Genomic DNA, 19,250 nt, shown 5'->3' on the forward strand with positions numbered 1-19,250 from the left:
TTCTTTTGCACTTTTTGCATGTGGTGTAGCCGACCTTTTCTACCGCTTGGCTGGTTAGCTCAGCTGGTTAGAGCGTGGTGCTAATAACGCCAAGGTCGTGGGTTCGATCCCCATACGGGCCACGCTTTCTCTTTCTCCCGGTGGTTGGAGTGCTTGGAGATCAGAGGTAGGGAAAATGAAAGTGTCCGACGTGATGATGAGAACACAGTCGTGCCAGATTCAACTGCGTCGTGGTGAGAAAAAGAAATGGAGGATACACGCATTTCTCTTAGCTGACAATTCTGCAGCAATTGGACTGGCAAAGTGTACGTCAACATACCCAATTTGCTCAAAGAGCGTAGTAGTTTTTGAAGAAAAATCCAACCCGCACTGTAAAACCATGCTGCCTTCTGGTGTTGTTTACAACTTTCTGATGAAACGAGCTTTTTTGGAGGCATTTATTGGAAAAGTCGACGGAGTTGTCAAGCATCCCGAAGCAGCACTTCCACTAGAAGGTCCCAGAGTTCTTGTGCTTCAAGCACTTCAATTTATAAATACTCCGTTGATCTTAACAGTTGTGTGAAATGAGCTGTTATCACTCCGTTTTTGCTTTAGCAATTTTTCCGGTCTTTTGGCGGAAAGCCAGTCTCGTGTGTTTGCATTGGTGGTTCAGTGGTAGAATTCTCGCCTGCCACGCGGGAGGCCCGGGTTCGATTCCCGGCCAATGCAAAGCGGCTCTTTTAATAACTGTACACTCAGCGCTGAACTCCAGCTAATTCAGTCTTATCTCAAGACAGGTACTCCACATTTCCGCTCAACCCCTGGCAAGCGGAGCCCTGAGGCTTGCTCATTACAGTTCCCCTAGCTAAAAACTACACAGAGGCATCTCAGCTTCACACTTCTGACCGCCTTCTTGCCCATCCTTGCATCTGTGCACTTTCTCACACATTCCACTGTCTGACATATTGTCTTTGTTGAGCAACAGTCTCGTGTTAGCTTGAGAAGAGCCTCTCACCTGACTCGTGTACCGTACTATGGCTTAAAATCGGACACTTCTCATAGCTTGCTGCTGCTCCAGGTTGACATTCACTGCATGTGGCTCAGGTGGGGAGATGGGCTCCAAAGAAAGAGGCAGAAAACGGAAAGAGTGGAGCTCACGGTTGTGCCGGAATAGCTCAGTTGGGCGAGCGTTAGACTGAAGATCTAAAGGTCCCTGGTTCAATCCCGGGTTCTGGCAGCACGTGACGTGAGTCTTGGAGCTTGTCTCCGCCTTGGGCTGCGATGTACCCGCTGGTTCCCTGGTGTAATGGTTAGCGCTCTGAATCCAGCGATCCGAGTTCAAATCTCGGTGGGACCTGTCATGGGCTCAGTTTTGCGCCCCAAGGCGCACTCTTGCCCAAAAACGTTTCTTTTGCACTTTTTGCATGTGGTGTAGCCAACCTTTTCTGCCGCTTGGCCGGTTAGCTCAGCTGGTTAGAGCGTGGTGCTAATAACGCCAAGGTCATGGGTTCGATCCCCATACGGGCCACGCTTTCTCTTTCTCCCGGTGGTCGGAGTGCTTGGAGATCAGAGGTAGGGAAAATGAAAGTGTCCGACGTGATGATAAGAACACAGTCGTGCCAGATTCACCTGCGTCGTGGTGAGAAAAAGAAATGGAGGATACACGCATTTCTCTTAGCTGACAATTCTGCAGCAAGTGGACTGGCAAAGTGTACGTCTACATACACAATTTGCTCAAAGAGCGTAGTAGTACTTGAAGAAAAATCCAACCCGCACTGTAAAACCATGCTGCCTTCTGGTGTTGTTTACAAGTATCTGATGGAACGAACTTTTTTGGAGGCATTTATTGGAAAAGTCGACGGAGTTGTCAAGCATCCCGAAGCAGCACTTCCACTAGAAGGTCCCAGAGTTCTTGTGCTTCAAGCACTTCAATTTATAAATACTCCGTTGATCTTAACAGTTGTGTGAAATGAGCTGTCATCACTCCGTTTTTGCTTTAGCAATTTTTCCAGTCTTTCGGCGGAAAGCCGGTCTCTTGTGTTTGCATGGGTGGTTCAGTGGTAGAATTCTCGCCTGCCACGCGGGAGGCCCGGGTTCGATTCCCGGCCAATGCAAAGCGGCTCTTTTAATAACTGTACACTCAGCGCTGAACTCCAGCTAATTCAGTCTTATCTCAAGACAGGTACTCCACATTTCCGCTCAACCCCTGGCAAGCGGAGCCCTGAGGCTGGCTCATTACAGTTCCCCTAGCTAAAAACTACACAGAGGCATCTCAGCTTCACACTTCTGACCGCCTTCTTGCCCATCCTTGCATCTGTGCACTTTCTCACACATTCCACTGTCTGACATATTGTCTTTGTTGAGCAACAGTCTCGTGTTAGCTTGAGAAGAGCCTCTCACCTGACTCGTGTACCGTACTATGGCTTAAAATCGGACACTTCTCATAGCTTGCTGCTGCTCCAGGTTGACATTCACTGCATGTGGCTCAGGTGGGGAGATGGGCTCCAAAGAAAGAGGCAGAAAACGGCAAGAGTGGAGCTCATGGTTGTGCCGGAATAGCTCAGTTGGGAGAGCGTTAGACTGAAGATCTAAAGGTCCCTGGTTCAATCCCGGGTTCTGGCAGCACGTGACGTGAGTCTTGGAGCTCGTCTCCGCCTTGGGCTGCGATGTACCCGCTGGTTCCATGGTGTAATGGTTAGCACTCTGGGCTCTGAATCCAGCGATCCGAGTTCAAATCTCGGTGGGACCTGTCATGGGCTCAGTTTTGCGCCCCAAGGCGCACTCTTGCCCAAAAACGTTTCTTTTGCACTTTTTGCATGTGGTGTAGCCGACCTTTTCTGCCGCTTGGCTGGTTAGCTCAGCTGGTTAGAGCGTGGTGCTAATAACGCCAAGGTCATGGGTTCGATCCCCATACGGGCCACGCTTTCTCTTTCTCCCGGTGGTCGGAGTGCTTGGAGATCAGAGGTAGGGAAAATGAAAGTGTCCGACGTGATGATAAGAACACAGTCGTGCCAGATTCAACTGCGTCGTGGTGAGAAAAAGAAATGGAGGATACACGCATTTCTCTTAGCTGACAATTCTGCAGCAATTGGACTGGCAAAGTGTACGTCAACATACACAATTTGCTCAAAGAGCGTAGTAGTTTTTGAAGAAAAATCCAACCCGCACTGTAAAACCATGCTGCCTTCTGGTGTTGTTTACAACTTTCTGATGAAACGAGCTTTTTTGGAGGCATTTATTGGAAAAGTCGACGGAGTTGTCAAGCATCCCGAAGCAGCACTTCCACTAGAAGGTCCCAGAGTTCTTGTGCTTCAAGCACTTCAATTTATAAATACTCCGTTGATCTTAACAGTTGTGTGAAATGAGCTGTTATCACTCCGTTTTTGCTTTAGCAATTTTTCCGGTCTTTTGGCGGAAAGCCAGTCTCGTGTGTTTGCATTGGTGGTTCAGTGGTAGAATTCTCGCCTGCCACGCGGGAGGCCCGGGTTCGATTCCCGGCCAATGCAAAGCGGCTCTTTTAATAACTGTACACTCAGCGCTGAACTCCAGCTAATTCAGTCTTATCTCAAGACAGGTACTCCACATTTCCGCTCAACCCCTGGCAAGCGGAGCCCTGAGGCTTGCTCATTACAGTTCCCCTAGCTAAAAACTACACAGAGGCATCTCAGCTTCACACTTCTGACCGCCTTCTTGCCCATCCTTGCATCTGTGCACTTTCTCACACATTCCACTGTCTGACATATTGTCTTTGTTGAGCAACAGTCTCGTGTTAGCTTGAGAAGAGCCTCTCACCTGACTCGTGTACCGTACTATGGCTTAAAATCGGACACTTCTCATAGCTTGCTGCTGCTCCAGGTTGACATTCACTGCATGTGGCTCAGGTGGGGAGATGGGCTCCAAAGAAAGAGGCAGAAAACGGAAAGAGTGGAGCTCACGGTTGTGCCGGAATAGCTCAGTTGGGCGAGCGTTAGACTGAAGATCTAAAGGTCCCTGGTTCAATCCCGGGTTCTGGCAGCACGTGACGTGAGTCTTGGAGCTTGTCTCCGCCTTGGGCTGCGATGTACCCGCTGGTTCCCTGGTGTAATGGTTAGCGCTCTGAATCCAGCGATCCGAGTTCAAATCTCGGTGGGACCTGTCATGGGCTCAGTTTTGCGCCCCAAGGCGCACTCTTGCCCAAAAACGTTTCTTTTGCACTTTTTGCATGTGGTGTAGCCGACCTTTTCTGCCGCTTGGCCGGTTAGCTCAGCTGGTTAGAGCGTGGTGCTAATAACGCCAAGGTCATGGGTTCGATCCCCATACGGGCTGCGCTTTCTCTTTCTCCCGGTGGTCGGAGTGCTTGGAGATCAGAGGTAGGGAAAATGAAAGTGTCCGACGTGATGATAAGAACACAGTCGTGCCAGATTCACCTGCGTCGTGGTGAGAAAAAGAAATGGAGGATACACGCATTTCTCTTAGCTGACAATTCTGCAGCAAGTGGACTGGCAAAGTGTACGTCTACATACACAATTTGCTCAAAGAGCGTAGTAGTACTTGAAGAAAAATCCAACCCGCACTGTAAAACCATGCTGCCTTCTGGTGTTGTTTACAAGTATCTGATGGAACGAACTTTTTTGGAGGCATTTATTGGAAAAGTCGACGGAGTTGTCAAGCATCCCGAAGCAGCACTTCCACTAGAAGGTCCCAGAGTTCTTGTGCTTCAAGCACTTCAATTTATAAATACTCCGTTGATCTTAACAGTTGTGTGAAATGAGCTGTCATCACTCCGTTTTTGCTTTAGCAATTTTTCCGGTCTTTCGGCGGAAAGCCGGTCTCTTGTGTTTGCATGGGTGGTTCATTGGTAGAATTCTCGCCTGCCATGCGGGAGGCCCGGGTTCGATTCCCGGCCAATGCAAAGCGGCTCTTTTAATAACTGTACACTCAGCGCTGAACTCCAGCTAATTCAGTCTTATCTCAAGACAGGTACTCCACATTTCCGCTCAACCCCTGGCAAGCGGAGCCCTGAGGCTGGCTCATTACAGTTCCCCTAGCTAAAAACTACACAGAGGCATCTCAGCTTCACACTTCTGACCGCCTTCTTGCCCATCCTTGCATCTGTGCACTTTCTCACACATTCCACTGTCTGACATATTGTCTTTGTTGAGCAACAGTCTCGTGTTAGCTTGAGAAGAGCCTCTCACCTGACTCGTGTACCGTACTATGGCTTAAAATCGGACACTTCTCATAGCTTGCTGCTGCTCCAGGTTGACATTCACTGCATGTGGCTCAGGTGGGGAGATGGACTCCAAAGAAAGAGGCAGAAAACGGCAAGAGTGGAGCTCACGGTTGTGCCGGAATAGCTCAGTTGGGAGAGCGTTAGACTGAAGATCTAAAGGTCCCTGGTTCAATCCCGGGTTCTGGCAGCACGTGACGTGAGTCTTGGAGCTCGTCTCCGCCTTGGGCTGCGATGTACCCGCTGGTTCCATGGTGTAATGGTTAGCACTCTGGGCTCTGAATCCAGCGATCTGAGTTCAAATCTCGGTGGGACCTGTCATGGGCTCAGTTTTGCGCCCCAAGGCGCACTCTTGCCCAAAAACGTTTCTTTTGCACTTTTTGCATGTGGTGTAGCCGACCTTTTCTGCCGCTTGGCTGGTTAGCTCAGCTGGTTAGAGCGTGGTGCTAATAACGCCAAGGTCATGGGTTCGATCCCCATACGGGCCACGCTTTCTCTTTCTCCCGGTGGTCGGAGTGCTTGGAGATCAGAGGTAGGGAAAATGAAAGTGTCCGACGTGATGATAAGAACACAGTCGTGCCAGATTCAACTGCGTCGTGGTGAGAAAAAGAAATGGAGGATACACGCATTTCTCTTAGCTGACAATTCTGCAGCAATTGGACTGGCAAAGTGTACGTCAACATACCCAATTTGCTCAAAGAGCGTAGTAGTTTTTGAAGAAAAATCCAACCCGCACTGTAAAACCATGCTGCCTTCTGGTGTTGTTTACAACTTTCTGATGAAACGAGCTTTTTTGGAGGCATTTATTGGAAAAGTCGACGGAGTTGTCAAGCATCCCGAAGCAGCACTTCCACTAGAAGGTCCCAGAGTTCTTGTGCTTCAAGCACTTCAATTTATAAATACTCCGTTGATCTTAACAGTTGTGTGAAATGAGCTGTTATCACTCCGTTTTTGCTTTAGCAATTTTTCCGGTCTTTTGGCGGAAAGCCAGTCTCGTGTGTTTGCATTGGTGGTTCAGTGGTAGAATTCTCGCCTGCCACGCGGGAGGCCCGGGTTCGATTCCCGGCCAATGCAAAGCGGCTCTTTTAATAACTGTACACTCAGCGCTGAACTCCAGCTAATTCAGTCTTATCTCAAGACAGGTACTCCACATTTCCGCTCAACCCCTGGCAAGCGGAGCCCTGAGGCTTGCTCATTACAGTTCCCCTAGCTAAAAACTACACAGAGGCATCTCAGCTTCACACTTCTGACCGCCTTCTTGCCCATCCTTGCATCTGTGCACTTTCTCACACATTCCACTGTCTGACATATTGTCTTTGTTGAGCAACAGTCTCGTGTTAGCTTGAGAAGAGCCTCTCACCTGACTCGTGTACCGTACTATGGCTTAAAATCGGACACTTCTCATAGCTTGCTGCTGCTCCAGGTTGACATTCACTGCATGTGGCTCAGGTGGGGAGATGGGCTCCAAAGAAAGAGGCAGAAAACGGAAAGAGTGGAGCTCACGGTTGTGCCGGAATAGCTCAGTTGGGCGAGCGTTAGACTGAAGATCTAAAGGTCCCTGGTTCAATCCCGGGTTCTGGCAGCACGTGACGTGAGTCTTGGAGCTTGTCTCCGCCTTGGGCTGCGATGTACCCGCTGGTTCCCTGGTGTAATGGTTAGCGCTCTGAATCCAGCGATCCGAGTTCAAATCTCGGTGGGACCTGTCATGGGCTCAGTTTTGCGCCCCAAGGCGCACTCTTGCCCAAAAACGTTTCTTTTGCACTTTTTGCATGTGGTGTAGCCGACCTTTTCTGCCGCTTGGCTGGTTAGCTCAGCTGGTTAGAGCGTGGTGCTAATAACGCCAAGGTCATGGGTTCGATCCCCATACGGGCCACGCTTTCTCTTTCTCCCGGTGGTCGGAGTGCTTGGAGATCAGAGGTAGGGAAAATGAAAGTGTCCGACGTGATGATAAGAACACAGTCGTGCCAGATTCACCTGCGTCGTGGTGAGAAAAAGAAATGGAGGATACACGCATTTCTCTTAGCTGACAATTCTGCAGCAAGTGGACTGGCAAAGTGTACGTCTACATACACAATTTGCTCAAAGAGCGTAGTAGTTCTTGAAGAAAAATCCAACCCGCACTGTAAAACCATGCTGCCTTCTGGTGTTGTTTACAAGTTTCTGATGGAACGAGCTTTTTTGGAGTCATTTATTGGAAAAGTCGACGGAGTTGTCAAGCATCCTGAAGCAGCACTTCCACTAGAAGGTCCCAGAGTTCTTGTGCTTTAAGCACTTCAATTTATAAATACTCCGTTGATCTTAACAGTTGTGTGAAATGAGCTGTCATCACTCCGTTTTTGCTTTAGCAATTTTTCCGGTCTTTCGGCGGAAAGCCGGTCTCGTGTGTTTGCATTGGTGGTTCAGTGGTAGAATTCTCGCCTGCCATGCGGTAGGCCCGGGTTCGTTTCCCGGCCAATGCAAAGCGGCTCTTTTAATAACTGTACACTCAGCGCTGAACTCCAGCTAATTCAGTCTTATCTCAAGACAGGTACTCCACATTTCCGCTCAACCCCTGGCAAGCGGAGCCCTGAGGCTGGCTCATTACAGTTCCCCTAGCTAAAAACTACACAGAGGCATCTCAGCTTCACACTTCTGACCGCCTTCTTGCCCATCCTTGCATCTGTGCACTTTCTCACACATTCCACTGTCTGACATATTGTCTTTGTTGAGCAACAGTCTCGTGTTAGCTTGAGAAGAGCCTCTCACCTGACTCGTGTACCGTACTATGGCTTAAAATCGGACACTTCTCATAGCTTGCTGCTGCTCCAGGTTGACATTCACTGCATGTGGCTCAGTTGGGGAGATGGGCTCCAAAGAAAGAGGCAGAAAACGGCAAGAGTGGAGCTCACGGTTGTGCCGGAATAGCTCAGTTGGGAGAGCGTTAGACTGAAGAGCTAAAGGTCCCTGGTTCAATCCCGGGTTCTGGCAGCACGTGACGTGAGTCTTGGAGCTCGTCTCCGCCTTGGGCTGCGATGTACCCGCTGGTTCCATGGTGTAATGGTTAGCACTCTGGGCTCTGAATCCAGCGATCCGAGTTCAAATCTCGGTGGGACCTGTCATGGGCGCAGTTTTGCGCCCCAAGGCGCACTCTTGCCCAAAAACGTTTCTTTTGCACTTTTTACATGTGGTGTAGCCGACCTTTTCTGCCGCTTGGCCGGTTAGCTCAGCTGGTTAGAGCATGGTGCTAATAACGCCAAGGTCATGGGTTCGATCCCCATACGGGCCACGCTTTCTCTTTCTCCCGGTGGTCGGAGTGCTTGGAGATCAGAGGTAGGGAAAATGAAAGTGTCCGACGTGATGATAAGAACACAGTCGTGCCAGATTCAACTGCGTCGTGGTGAGAAATAGAAATGGAGGATACACGCATTTCTCTTAGCTGACAATTCTGCAGCAATTGGACTGGCAAAGTGTACGTCAACATACACAATTTGCTCAAAGAGCGTAGTAGTTTTTGAAGAAAAATCCAACCCGCACTGTAAAACCATGCTGCCTTCTGGTGTTGTTTACAACTTTCTGATGAAACGAGCTTTTTTGGAGGCATTTATTGGAAAAGTCGACGGAGTTGTCAAGCATCCCGAAGCAGCACTTCCACTAGAAGGTCCCAGAGTTCTTGTGCTTCAAGCACTTCAATTTATAAATACTCCGTTGATCTTAACAGTTGTGTGAAATGAGCTGTTATCACTCCGTTTTTGCTTTAGCAATTTTTCCGGTCTTTTGGCGGAAAGCCAGTCTCGTGTGTTTGCATTGGTGGTTCAGTGGTAGAATTCTCGCCTGCCACGCGGGAGGCCCGGGTTCGATTCCCGGCCAATGCAAAGCGGCTCTTTTAATAACTGTACACTCAGCGCTGAACTCCAGCTAATTCAGTCTTATCTCAAGACAGGTACTCCACATTTCCGCTCAACCCCTGGCAAGCGGAGCCCTGAGGCTGGCTCATTACAGTTCCCCTAGCTAAAAACTACACAGAGGCATCTCAGCTTCACACTTCTGACCGCCTTCTTGCCCATCCTTGCATCTGTGCACTTTCTCACACATTCCACTGTCTGACATATTGTCTTTGTTGAGCAACAGTCTCGTGTTAGCTTGAGAAGAGCCTCTCACCTGACTCGTGTACCGTACTATGGCTTAAAATCGGACACTTCTCATAGCTTGCTGCTGCTCCAGGTTGACATTCACTGCATGTGGCTCAGGTGGGGAGATGGGCTCCAAAGAAAGAGGCAGAAAACGGAAAGAGTGGAGCTCACGGTTGTGCCGGAATAGCTCAGTTGGGCGAGCGTTAGACTGAAGATCTAAAGGTCCCTGGTTCAATCCCGGGTTCTGGCAGCACGTGACGTGAGTCTTGGAGCTTGTCTCCGCCTTGGGCTGCGATGTACCCGCTGGTTCCCTGGTGTAATGGTTAGCGCTCTGAATCCAGCGATCCGAGTTCAAATCTCGGTGGGACCTGTCATGGGCTCAGTTTTGCGCCCCAAGGCGCACTCTTGCCCAAAAACGTTTCTTTTGCACTTTTTGCATGTGGTGTAGCCGACCTTTTCTGCCGCTTGGCCGGTTAGCTCAGCTGGTTAGAGCGTGGTGCTAATAACGCCAAGGTCATGGGTTCGATCCCCATACGGGCCACGCTTTCTCTTTCTCCCGGTGGTCGGAGTGCTTGGAGATCAGAGGTAGGGAAAATGAAAGTGTCCGACGTGATGATAAGAACACAGTCGTGCCAGATTCACCTGCGTCGTGGTGAGAAAAAGAAATGGAGGATACACGCATTTCTCTTAGCTGACAATTCTGCAGCAAGTGGACTGGCAAAGTGTACGTCTACATACACAATTTGCTCAAAGAGCGTAGTAGTTCTTGAAGAAAAATCCAACCCGCACTGTAAAACCATGCTGCCTTCTGGTGTTGTTTACAAGTTTCTGATGGAACGAGCTTTTTTGGAGGCATTTATTGGAAAAGTCGACGGAGTTGTCAAGCATCCCGAAGCAGCACTTCCACTAGAAGGTCCCAGAGTTCTTGTGCTTTAAGCACTTCAATTTATAAATACTCCGTTGATCTTAACAGTTGTGTGAAATGAGCTGTCATCACTCCGTTTTTGCTTTAGCAATTTTTCCGGTCTTTCGGCAGAAAGCCGGTCTCGTGTGTTTGCATTGGTGGTTCAGTGGTAGAATTCTCGCCTGCCATGCGGTAGGCCCGGGTTCGTTTCCCGGCCAATGCAAAGCGGCTCTTTTAATAACTGTACACTCAGCGCTGAACTCCAGCTAATTCAGTCTTATCTCAAGACAGGTACTCCACATTTCCGCTCAACCCCTGGCAAGCGGAGCCCTGAGGCTGGCTCATTACAGTTCCCCTAGCTAAAAACTACACAGAGGCATCTCAGCTTCACACTTCTGACCGCCTTCTTGCCCATCCTTGCATCTGTGCACTTTCTCACACATTCCACTGTCTGACATATTGTCTTTGTTGAGCAACAGTCTCGTGTTAGCTTGAGAAGAGCCTCTCACCTGACTCGTGTACCGTACTATGGCTTAAAATCGGACACTTCTCATAGCTTGCTGCTGCTCCAGGTTGACATTCACTGCATGTGGCTCAGGTGGGGAGATGGGCTCCAAAGAAAGAGGCAGAAAACGGCAAGAGTGGAGCTCACGGTTGTGCCGGAATAGCTCAGTTGGGAGAGCGTTAGACTGAAGAGCTAAAGGTCCCTGGTTCAATCCCGGGTTCTGGCAGCACGTGACGTGAGTCTTGGAGCTCGTCTCCGCCTTGGGCTGCGATGTACCCGCTGGTTCCATGGTGTAATGGTTAGCACTCTGGGCTCTGAATCCAGCGATCCGAGTTCAAATCTCGGTGGGACCTGTCATGGGCTCAGTTTTGCGCCCCAAGGCGCACTCTTGCCCAAAAACGTTTCTTTTCCACTTTTTGCATGTGGTGTAGCCGACCTTTTCTGCCGCTTGGCCGGTTAGCTCAGCTGGTCAGAGCATGGTGCTAATAACGCCAAGGTCATGGGTTCGATCCCCATACGGGCCACGCTTTCTCTTTCTCCCGGTGGTCGGAGTGCTTGGAGATCAGAGGTAGGGAAAATGAAAGTGTCCGACGTGATGATAAGAACACAGTCGTGCCAGATTCACCTGCGTCGTGGTGAGAAAAAGAAATGGAGGATACACGCATTTCTCTTAGCTGACAATTCTGCAGCAAGTGGACTGGCAAAGTGTACGTCTACATACACAATTTGCTCAAAGAGCGTAGTAGTTCTTGAAGAAAAATCCAACCCGCACTGTAAAACCATGCTGCCTTCTGGTGTTGTTTACAAGTTTCTGATGGAACGAGCTTTTTTGGAGGCATTTATTGGAAAAGTCGACGGAGTTGTCAAGCATCCCGAAGCAGCACTTCCACTAGAAGGTCCCAGAGTTCTTGTGCTTCAAGCACTTCAATTTATAAATACTCCGTTGATCTTAACAGTTGTGTGAAATGAGCTGTCATCACTCCGTTTTTGCTTTAGCAATTTTTCCGGTCTTTCGGCGGAAAGCCGGTCTCATGTGTTTGCATGGGTGGTTCAGTGGTAAAATTCTCGCCTGCCACGCGGGAGGCCCGGGTTCGATTCCCGGCCAATGCAAAGCGGCTCTTTTAATAACTGTACACTCAGCGCTGAACTCCAGCTAATTCAGTCTTATCTCAAGACAGGTACTCCACATTTCCGCTCAACCCCTGGCAAGCGGAGCCCTGAGGCTGGCTCATTACAGTTCCCCTAGCTAAAAACTACACAGAGGCATCTCAGCTTCACACTTCTGACCGCCTTCTTGCCCATCCTTGCATCTGTGCACTTTCTCACACATTCCACTGTCTGACATATTGTCTTTGTTGAGCAAAAGTCTCGTGTTAGCTTGAGAAGAGCCTCTCACCTGACTCGTGTACCGTACTATGGCTTAAAATCGGACACTTCTCATAGCTTGCTGCTGCTCCAGGTTGACATTCACTGCATGTGGCTCAGGTGGGGAGATGGGCTCCAAAGAAAGAGGCAGAAAACGGCAAGAGTGGAGCTCACAGTTGTGCCGGAATAGCTCAGTTGGGAGAGCGTTAGACTGAAGATCTAAAGGTCCCTGGTTCAATCCCGGGTTCTGGCAGCACGTGACGTGAGTCTTGGAGCTCGTCTCCGCCTTGGGCTGCAATGTACCCGCTGGTTCCATGGTGTAATGGTTAGCACTCTGGGCTCTGAATCCAGCGATCCGAGTTCAAATCTCGGTGGGACCTGTCATGGGCTCAGTTTTGCGCCCCAAGGCGCACTCTTGCCCAAAAACATTTCTTTTGCACTTTTTGCATGTGGTGTAGCCGACCTTTTCTGCCGCTTTGCCGGTTAGCTCAGCTGGTTAGAGCGTGGTGCTAATAACGCCAAGGTCATGGGTTCGATCCCCATACGGGCCACGCTTTCTCTTTCTCCCGGTGGTCGGAGTACTTGGAGATCAGAGGTAAGGAAAATGAAAGTGTCCAACGTGATTATAAGAACACAGTCGTGCCAGATTCACCTGCGTCGTGGTGAGAAAAAGAAATGGAGGATACACGCATTTCTCTTAGCTGACAATTCTGCAGCAAGTGGACTGGCAAAGTGTACGTCTACATACACAATTTGCTCAAAGAGCGTAGTAGTTCTTGAAGAAAAATCCAACCCGCACTGTAAAACCATGCTGCCTTCTGGTGTTGTTTACAAGTTTCTGATGGAACGAGCTTTTTTGGAGGCATTTATTGGAAAAGTCGACGGAGTTGTCAAGCATCCCGAAGCAGCACTTCCACTAGAAGGTCCCAGAGTTCTTGTGCTTCAAGCACTTCAATTTATAAATACTCCGTTGATCTTAACAGTTGTGTGAAATGAGCTGTCATCACTCCGTTTTTGCTTTAGCAATTTTTCCGGTCTTTCGGCGGAAAGCCGGTCTCGTGTGTTTGCATGGGTGGTTCAGTGGTAGAATTCTCGCCTACCACGCGGGAGGCCCGGGTTCGATTCCCGGCCAATGCAAAGCGGCTCTTTTAATAACTGTACACTCAGCGCTGAACTCCAGCTAATTCAGTCTTATCTCAAGACAGGTACTCCACATTTCCGCTCAACCCCTGGCAAGCGGAGCCCTGAGGCTGGCTCATTACAGTTCCCCTAGCTAAAAACTACACAGAGGCATCTCAGCTTCACACTTCTGACCGCCTTCTTGCCCATCCTTGCATCTGTGCACTTTCTCACACATTCCACTGTCTGACATATTGTCTTTGTTGAGCAACAGTCTCGTGTTAGCTTGAGAAGAGCCTCTCACCTGACTCGTGTACTGTACTATGGCTTAAAATCGGACACTTCTCATAGCTTGCTGCTACTCCAGGTTGACATTCACTGCATGTGGCTCAGGTGGGGAGATGGGCTCCAAAGAAAGAGGCAGAAAACGGCAAGAGTGGAGCTCACGGTTGTGCCGGAATAGCTCAGTTGGGAGAGTGTTAGACTGAAGATCTAAAAGTCCCTGGTTCAATCCCGGGTTCTGGCAGCACGTGACGTGAGTCTTGGAGCTCGTCTCCGCCTTGGGCTGCGATGTACCCGCTGGTTCCATGGTGTAATGGTTAGCACTCTGGGCTCTGAATCCAGCGATCCGAGTTCAAATCTCGGTGGGACCTGTCATGGGCTCAGTTTTGCGCCCCAAGGCGCACTCTTGCCCAAAAACGTTTCTTTTGCACTTTTTGCATGTGGTGTAGCCGACCTTTTCTGCCGCTTGGCTGGTTAGCTCAGCTGGTTAGAGCATGGTGCTAATAACGCCAAGGTCATGGGTTCGATCCCCATACGGGCCACGCTTTCTCTTTCTCCCGGTGGTCGGAGTGCTTGGAGATCAGAGGTAAGGAAAATGAAAGTGTCCGACGTGATTATAAGAACACAGTCGTGCCAGATTCACCTGCGTCGTGGTGAGAAAAAGAAATGGAGGATACACGCATTTCTCTTAGCTGACAATTCTGCAGCAAGTGGACTGGCAAAGTGTACGTCTACATACACAATTTGCTCAAAGAGCGTAGTAGTTCTTGAAGAAAAATCCAACCCGCACTGTAAAACCATGCTGCCTTCTGGTGTTGTTTACAAGTTTCTGATGGAACGAGCTTTTTTGGAGGCATTTATTGGAAAAGTCGACGGAGTTGTCAAGCATCCCGAAGCAGCACTTCCACTAGAAGGTCCCAGAGTTCTTGTGCTTCAAGCACTTCAATTTATAAATACTCCGTTGATCTTAACAGTTGTGTGAAATGAGCTGTCATCGCTCCGTTTTTGCTTTAGCAATTTTTCCGGTCTTTCGGCGGAAAGCCGGTCTCGTGTGTTTGCATGGGTGGTTCAGTGGTAGAATTCTCGCCTGCCACGCGGGAGGCCCGGGTTCGATTCCCGGCCAATGCAAAGCGGCTCTTTTAATAACTGTACACTCAGCGCTGAACTCCAGCTAATTCAGTCTTATCTCAAGACAGGTACTCCACATTTCCGCTCAACCCCTGGCAAGCGGAGCCCTGAGGCTGGCTCATTACAGTTCCCCTAGCTAAAAACTACACAGAGGCATCTCAGCTTCACACTTCTGACCGCCTTCTTGCCCATCCTTGCATCTGTGCACTTTCTCACACATTCCACTGTCTGACATATTGTCTTTGTTGAGCAACAGTCTCGTGTTAGCTTGAGAAGAGCCTCTCACCTGACTCGTGTACCGTACTATGGCTTAAAATCGGACACTTCTCATAGCTTGCTGCTGCTCCAGGTTGACATTCACTGCATGTGGCTCAGGTGGGGAGATGGGCTCCAAAGAAAGAGGCAGAAAACGGCAAGAGTGGCGCTCACGGTTGTGCCGGAATAGCTCAGTTGGGAGAACGTTAGACTGAAGATCTAAAGGTCCCTGGTTCAATCCCGGGTTCTGGCAGCACGTGACGTGAGTCTTGGAGCTCGTCTCCGCCTTGGGCTGCGATGTACCCGCTGGTTCCATGGTGTAATGGTTAGCACTCTGGGCTCTGAATCCAGCGATCCGAGTTCAAATCTCGGTGGGACCTGTCATGGACTCAGTTTTGCGCCCCAAGGCGCACTCTTGCCCAAAAACGTTTCTTTTCCACTTTTTGCATGTGGTGTAGCCGACCTTTTCTGCCGCTTGGCCGGTTAGCTCAGCTGGTCAGAGCGTGGTGCTAATAACGCCAAGGTCATGGGTTCGATCCCCATACGGGCCACGCTTTCTCTTTCTCCCGGTGGTCGGAGTGCTTGGAGATCAGAGGTAGGGAAAATGAAAGTGTCCGACGTGATGATAAGAACACAGTCGTGCCAGATTCACCTGCGTCGTGGTGAGAAAAAGAAATGGAGGATACACGCATTTCTCTTAGCTGACAATTCTGCAGCAAGTGGACTGGCAAAGTGTACGTCTACATACACAATTTGCTCAAAGAGCGTAGTAGTTCTTGAAGAAAAATCCAACCCGCACTGTAAAACCATGCTGCCTTCTGGTGTTGTTTACAAGTTTCTGATGGAACGAGCTTTTTTGGAGGCATTTATTGGAAAAGTCGACGGAGTTGTCAAGCATCCCGAAGCAGCACTTCCACTAGAAGGTCCCAGAGTTCTTGTGCTTCAAGCACTTCAATTTATAAATACTCCGTTGATCTTAACAGTTGTGTGAAATGAGCTGTCATCACTCCGTTTTTGCTTTAGCAATTTTTCCGGTCTTTCGGCGGAAAGCCGGTCTCATGTGTTTGCATGGGTGGTTCAGTGGTAAAATTCTCGCCTGCCACGCGGGAGGCCCGGGTTCGATTCTCGGCCAATGCAAAGCGGCTCTTTTAATAACTGTACACTCAGCGCTGAACTCCAGCTAATTCAGTCTTATCTCAAGACAGGTACTCCACATTTCCGCTCAACCCCTGGCAAGCGGAGCCCTGAGGCTGGCTCATTACAGTTCCCCTAGCTAAAAACTACACAGAGGCATCTCAGCTTCACACTTCTGACCGCCTTCTTGCCCATCCTTGCATCTGTGCACTTTCTCACACATTCCACTGTCTGACATATTGTCTTTGTTGAGCAACAGTCTCGTGTTAGCTTGAGAAGAGCCTCTCACCTGACTCGTGTACCGTACTATGGCTTAAAATCGGACACTTCTCATAGCTTGCTGCTGCTCCAGGTTGACATTCACTGCATGTGGCTCAGGTGGGGAGATGGGCTCCAAAGAAAGAGGCAGAAAACGGCAAGAGTGGCGCTCACGGTTGTGCCGGAATAGCTCAGTTGGGAGAACGTTAGACTGAAGATCTAAAGGTCCCTGGTTCAATCCCGGGTTCTGGCAGCACGTGACGTGAGTCTTGGAGCTCGTCTCCGCCTTGGGCTGCGATGTACCCGCTGGTTCCATGGTGTAATGGTTAGCACTCTGGGCTCTGAATCCAGCGATCCAAGTTCAAATCTCGGTGGGACCTGTCATGGGCTCAGTTTTGCGCCCCAAGGCGCACTCTTGCCCAAAAACGTTTCTTTTCCACTTTTTGCATGTGGTGTAGCCGACCTTTTCTGCCGCTTGGCCGGTTAGCTCAGCTGGTCAGAGCGTGGTGCTAATAACGCCAAGGTCATGGGTTCGATCCCCATACGGGCCACGCTTTCGCTTTCTCCCGGTGGTCGGAGTGCTTGGAGATCAGAGGTAGGGAAAATGAAAGTGTCCGACGTGATGATAAGAACACAGTCGTGCCAGATTCACCTGCGTCGTGGTGAGAAAAAGAAATGGAGGATACACGCATTTCTCTTAGCTGACAATTCTGCAGCAAGTGGACTGGCAAAGTGTACGTCTACATACACAATTTGCTCAAAGAGCGTAGTAGTTCTTGAAGAAAAATCCAACCCGCACTGTAAAACCATGCTGCCTTCTGGTGTTGTTTACAAGTTTCTGATGGAACGAGCTTTTTTGGAGGCATTTATTGGAAAAGTCGACGGAGTTGTCAAGCATCCCGAAGCAGCACTTCCACTAGAAGGTCCCAGAGTTCTTGTGCTTCAAGCACTTCAATTTATAAATACTCCGTTGATCTTAACAGTTGTGTGAAATGAGCTGTCATCACTCCGTTTTTGCTTTAGCAATTTTTCCGGTCTTTCGGCGGAAAGCCGGTCTCATGTGTTTGCATGGGTGGTTCAGTGGTAAAATTCTCGCCTGCCACGCGGGAGGCCCGGGTTCGATTCCCGGCCAATGCAAAGCGGCTCTTTTAATAACTGTACACTCAGCGCTGAACTCCAGCTAATTCAGTCTTATCTCAAGACAGGTACTCCACATTTCCGCTCAACCCCTGGCAAGCGGAGCCCTGAGGCTGGCTCATTACAGTTCCCCTAGCTAAAAACTACACAGAGGCATCTCAGCTTCACACTTCTGACCGCCTTCTTGCCCATCCTTGCATCTGTGCACTTTCTCACACATTCCACTGTCTGACATATTGTCTTTGTTGAGCAACAGTCTCGTGTTAGCTTGAGAAGAGCCTCTCACCTGACTCGTGTACCGTACTATGGCTTAAAATCGGACACTTCTCATAGCTTGCTGCTGCTCCAGGTTGACATTCACTGCATGTGGCTCAGGTGGGGAGATGGGCTCCAAAGAAAGAGGCAGAAAACGGCAAGAGTGGAGCTCACGGTTGTGCCGGAATAGCTCAGTTGGGAGAGCGTTAGACTGAAGATCTAAAGGTCCCTGGTTCAATCCCGGGTTCTGGCAGCACGTGACGTGAGTCTTGGAGCTCGTCTCCGCCTTGGGCTGCAATGTACCCGCTGGTTCCATGGTGTAATGGTTAGCACTCTGGGCTCTGAATCCAGCGATCCGAGTTCAAATCTCGGTGGGACCTGTCATGGGCTCAGTTTTGCGCCCCAAGGCGCACTCTTGCCCAAAAACATTTCTTTTGCACTTTTTGCATGTGGTGTAGCCGACCTTTTCTGCCGCTTGGCCGGTTAGCTCAGCTGGTTAGAGCGTGGTGCTAATAACGCCAAGGTCATGGGTTCGATCCCCATACGGGCCACGCTTTCTCTTTCTCCCGGTGGTCGGAGTACTTGGAGATCAGAGGTAAGGAAAATGAAAGTGTCCAACTTGATTATAAGAACACAGTCGTGCCAGATTCACCTGCGTCGTGGTGAGAAAAAGAAACGGAGGATACACGCATTTCTCTTAGCTGACAATTCTGCAGCAAGTGGACTGGCAAAGTGTACGTCTACATACACAATTTGCTCAAAGAGCGTAGTAGTTCTTGAAGAAAAATCCAACCCGCACTGTAAAACCATGCTGCCTTCTGGTGTTGTTTACAAGTTTCTGATGGAACGAGCTTTTTTGGAGGCATTTATTGGAAAAGTCGACGGAGTTGTCAAGCATCCCGAAGCAGCACTTCCACTAGAAGGTCCCAGAGTTCTTGTGCTTCAAGCACTTCAATTTATAAATACTCCGTTGATCTTAACAGTTGTGTGAAATGAGCTGTCATCACTCCGTTTTTGCTTTAGCAATTTTTCCGGTCTTTCGGCGGAAAGCCGGTCTCGTGTGTTTGCATGGGTGGTTCAGTGGTAGAATTCTCGCCTACCACGCGGGAGGCCCGGGTTCGATTCCCGGCCAATGCAAAGCGGCTCTTTTAATAACTGTACACTCAGCGCTGAACTCCAGCTAATTCAGTCTTATCTCAAGACAGGTACTCCACATTTCCGCTCAACCCCTGGCAAGCGGAGCCCTGAGGCTGGCTCATTACAGTTCCCCTAGCTAAAAACTACACAGAGGCATCTCAGCTTCACACTTCTGACCGCCTTCTTGCCCATCCTTGCATCTGTGCACTTTCTCACACATTCCACTGTCTGACATATTGTCTTTGTTGAGCAACAGTCTCGTGTTAGCTTGAGAAGAGCCTCTCACCTGACTCGTGTACTGTACTATGGCTTAAAATCGGACACTTCTCATAGCTTGCTGCTACTCCAGGTTGACATTCACTGCATGTGGCTCAGGTGGGGAGATGGGCTCCAAAGAAAGAGGCAGAAAACGGCAAGAGTGGAGCTCACGGTTGTGCCGGAATAGCTCAGTTGGGAGAGCGTTAGACTGAAGAT

At 49.6% G+C, this 19,250-nt stretch overlaps 22 non-coding genes across 22 annotated transcripts; all 22 read left to right on the forward strand.

Annotated features, from left to right (window-relative positions):
• Window positions 1-637: 637 nt before the first annotated feature.
• On the forward strand, window positions 638-708 carry trnag-gcc (transfer RNA glycine (anticodon GCC)). Its single transcript has one exon. It is a non-coding gene; the product is annotated as a tRNA-Gly (tRNA).
• Window positions 709-1,433: 725 nt separating this feature from the next.
• Window positions 1,434-1,507, forward strand: trnai-aau (transfer RNA isoleucine (anticodon AAU)). The gene has a single exon. It is a non-coding gene; the product is annotated as a tRNA-Ile (tRNA).
• Window positions 1,508-2,528: 1,021 nt separating this feature from the next.
• Window positions 2,529-2,601, forward strand: trnaf-gaa (transfer RNA phenylalanine (anticodon GAA)). Its single transcript has one exon. It is a non-coding gene; the product is annotated as a tRNA-Phe (tRNA).
• Window positions 2,602-2,656: 55 nt separating this feature from the next.
• Window positions 2,657-2,728, forward strand: trnaq-cug (transfer RNA glutamine (anticodon CUG)). The gene has a single exon. It is a non-coding gene; the product is annotated as a tRNA-Gln (tRNA).
• A 686-nt stretch (window positions 2,729-3,414) lies between these two features.
• Window positions 3,415-3,485, forward strand: trnag-gcc (transfer RNA glycine (anticodon GCC)). Its single transcript has one exon. It is a non-coding gene; the product is annotated as a tRNA-Gly (tRNA).
• A 1,820-nt stretch (window positions 3,486-5,305) lies between these two features.
• trnaf-gaa (transfer RNA phenylalanine (anticodon GAA)) lies at window positions 5,306-5,378 on the forward strand. Its single transcript has one exon. It is a non-coding gene; the product is annotated as a tRNA-Phe (tRNA).
• An 813-nt stretch (window positions 5,379-6,191) lies between these two features.
• trnag-gcc (transfer RNA glycine (anticodon GCC)) lies at window positions 6,192-6,262 on the forward strand. The gene has a single exon. It is a non-coding gene; the product is annotated as a tRNA-Gly (tRNA).
• Window positions 6,263-8,210: 1,948 nt separating this feature from the next.
• trnaq-cug (transfer RNA glutamine (anticodon CUG)) lies at window positions 8,211-8,282 on the forward strand. The gene has a single exon. It is a non-coding gene; the product is annotated as a tRNA-Gln (tRNA).
• Window positions 8,283-8,968: 686 nt separating this feature from the next.
• On the forward strand, window positions 8,969-9,039 carry trnag-gcc (transfer RNA glycine (anticodon GCC)). The gene has a single exon. It is a non-coding gene; the product is annotated as a tRNA-Gly (tRNA).
• A 725-nt stretch (window positions 9,040-9,764) lies between these two features.
• Window positions 9,765-9,838, forward strand: trnai-aau (transfer RNA isoleucine (anticodon AAU)). Its single transcript has one exon. It is a non-coding gene; the product is annotated as a tRNA-Ile (tRNA).
• Window positions 9,839-10,987: 1,149 nt separating this feature from the next.
• trnaq-cug (transfer RNA glutamine (anticodon CUG)) lies at window positions 10,988-11,059 on the forward strand. The gene has a single exon. It is a non-coding gene; the product is annotated as a tRNA-Gln (tRNA).
• A 1,192-nt stretch (window positions 11,060-12,251) lies between these two features.
• Window positions 12,252-12,324, forward strand: trnaf-gaa (transfer RNA phenylalanine (anticodon GAA)). Its single transcript has one exon. It is a non-coding gene; the product is annotated as a tRNA-Phe (tRNA).
• Window positions 12,325-12,379: 55 nt separating this feature from the next.
• trnaq-cug (transfer RNA glutamine (anticodon CUG)) lies at window positions 12,380-12,451 on the forward strand. The gene has a single exon. It is a non-coding gene; the product is annotated as a tRNA-Gln (tRNA).
• A 686-nt stretch (window positions 12,452-13,137) lies between these two features.
• On the forward strand, window positions 13,138-13,208 carry trnag-acc (transfer RNA glycine (anticodon ACC)). Its single transcript has one exon. It is a non-coding gene; the product is annotated as a tRNA-Gly (tRNA).
• Window positions 13,209-13,771: 563 nt separating this feature from the next.
• Window positions 13,772-13,843, forward strand: trnaq-cug (transfer RNA glutamine (anticodon CUG)). Its single transcript has one exon. It is a non-coding gene; the product is annotated as a tRNA-Gln (tRNA).
• A 1,320-nt stretch (window positions 13,844-15,163) lies between these two features.
• Window positions 15,164-15,235, forward strand: trnaq-cug (transfer RNA glutamine (anticodon CUG)). Its single transcript has one exon. It is a non-coding gene; the product is annotated as a tRNA-Gln (tRNA).
• Window positions 15,236-15,332: 97 nt separating this feature from the next.
• On the forward strand, window positions 15,333-15,406 carry trnai-aau (transfer RNA isoleucine (anticodon AAU)). The gene has a single exon. It is a non-coding gene; the product is annotated as a tRNA-Ile (tRNA).
• Window positions 15,407-16,724: 1,318 nt separating this feature from the next.
• On the forward strand, window positions 16,725-16,798 carry trnai-aau (transfer RNA isoleucine (anticodon AAU)). The gene has a single exon. It is a non-coding gene; the product is annotated as a tRNA-Ile (tRNA).
• Window positions 16,799-17,819: 1,021 nt separating this feature from the next.
• On the forward strand, window positions 17,820-17,892 carry trnaf-gaa (transfer RNA phenylalanine (anticodon GAA)). The gene has a single exon. It is a non-coding gene; the product is annotated as a tRNA-Phe (tRNA).
• Window positions 17,893-17,947: 55 nt separating this feature from the next.
• On the forward strand, window positions 17,948-18,019 carry trnaq-cug (transfer RNA glutamine (anticodon CUG)). The gene has a single exon. It is a non-coding gene; the product is annotated as a tRNA-Gln (tRNA).
• A 97-nt stretch (window positions 18,020-18,116) lies between these two features.
• Window positions 18,117-18,190, forward strand: trnai-aau (transfer RNA isoleucine (anticodon AAU)). The gene has a single exon. It is a non-coding gene; the product is annotated as a tRNA-Ile (tRNA).
• Window positions 18,191-18,705: 515 nt separating this feature from the next.
• Window positions 18,706-18,776, forward strand: trnag-acc (transfer RNA glycine (anticodon ACC)). Its single transcript has one exon. It is a non-coding gene; the product is annotated as a tRNA-Gly (tRNA).
• Window positions 18,777-19,250: the final 474 nt, after the last annotated feature.

Source organism: Brienomyrus brachyistius, chromosome 16 (assembly GCF_023856365.1).
Source record: "Brienomyrus brachyistius isolate T26 chromosome 16, BBRACH_0.4, whole genome shotgun sequence".
NCBI classification, from domain to species: Eukaryota; Metazoa; Chordata; class Actinopteri; order Osteoglossiformes; family Mormyridae; genus Brienomyrus; species Brienomyrus brachyistius.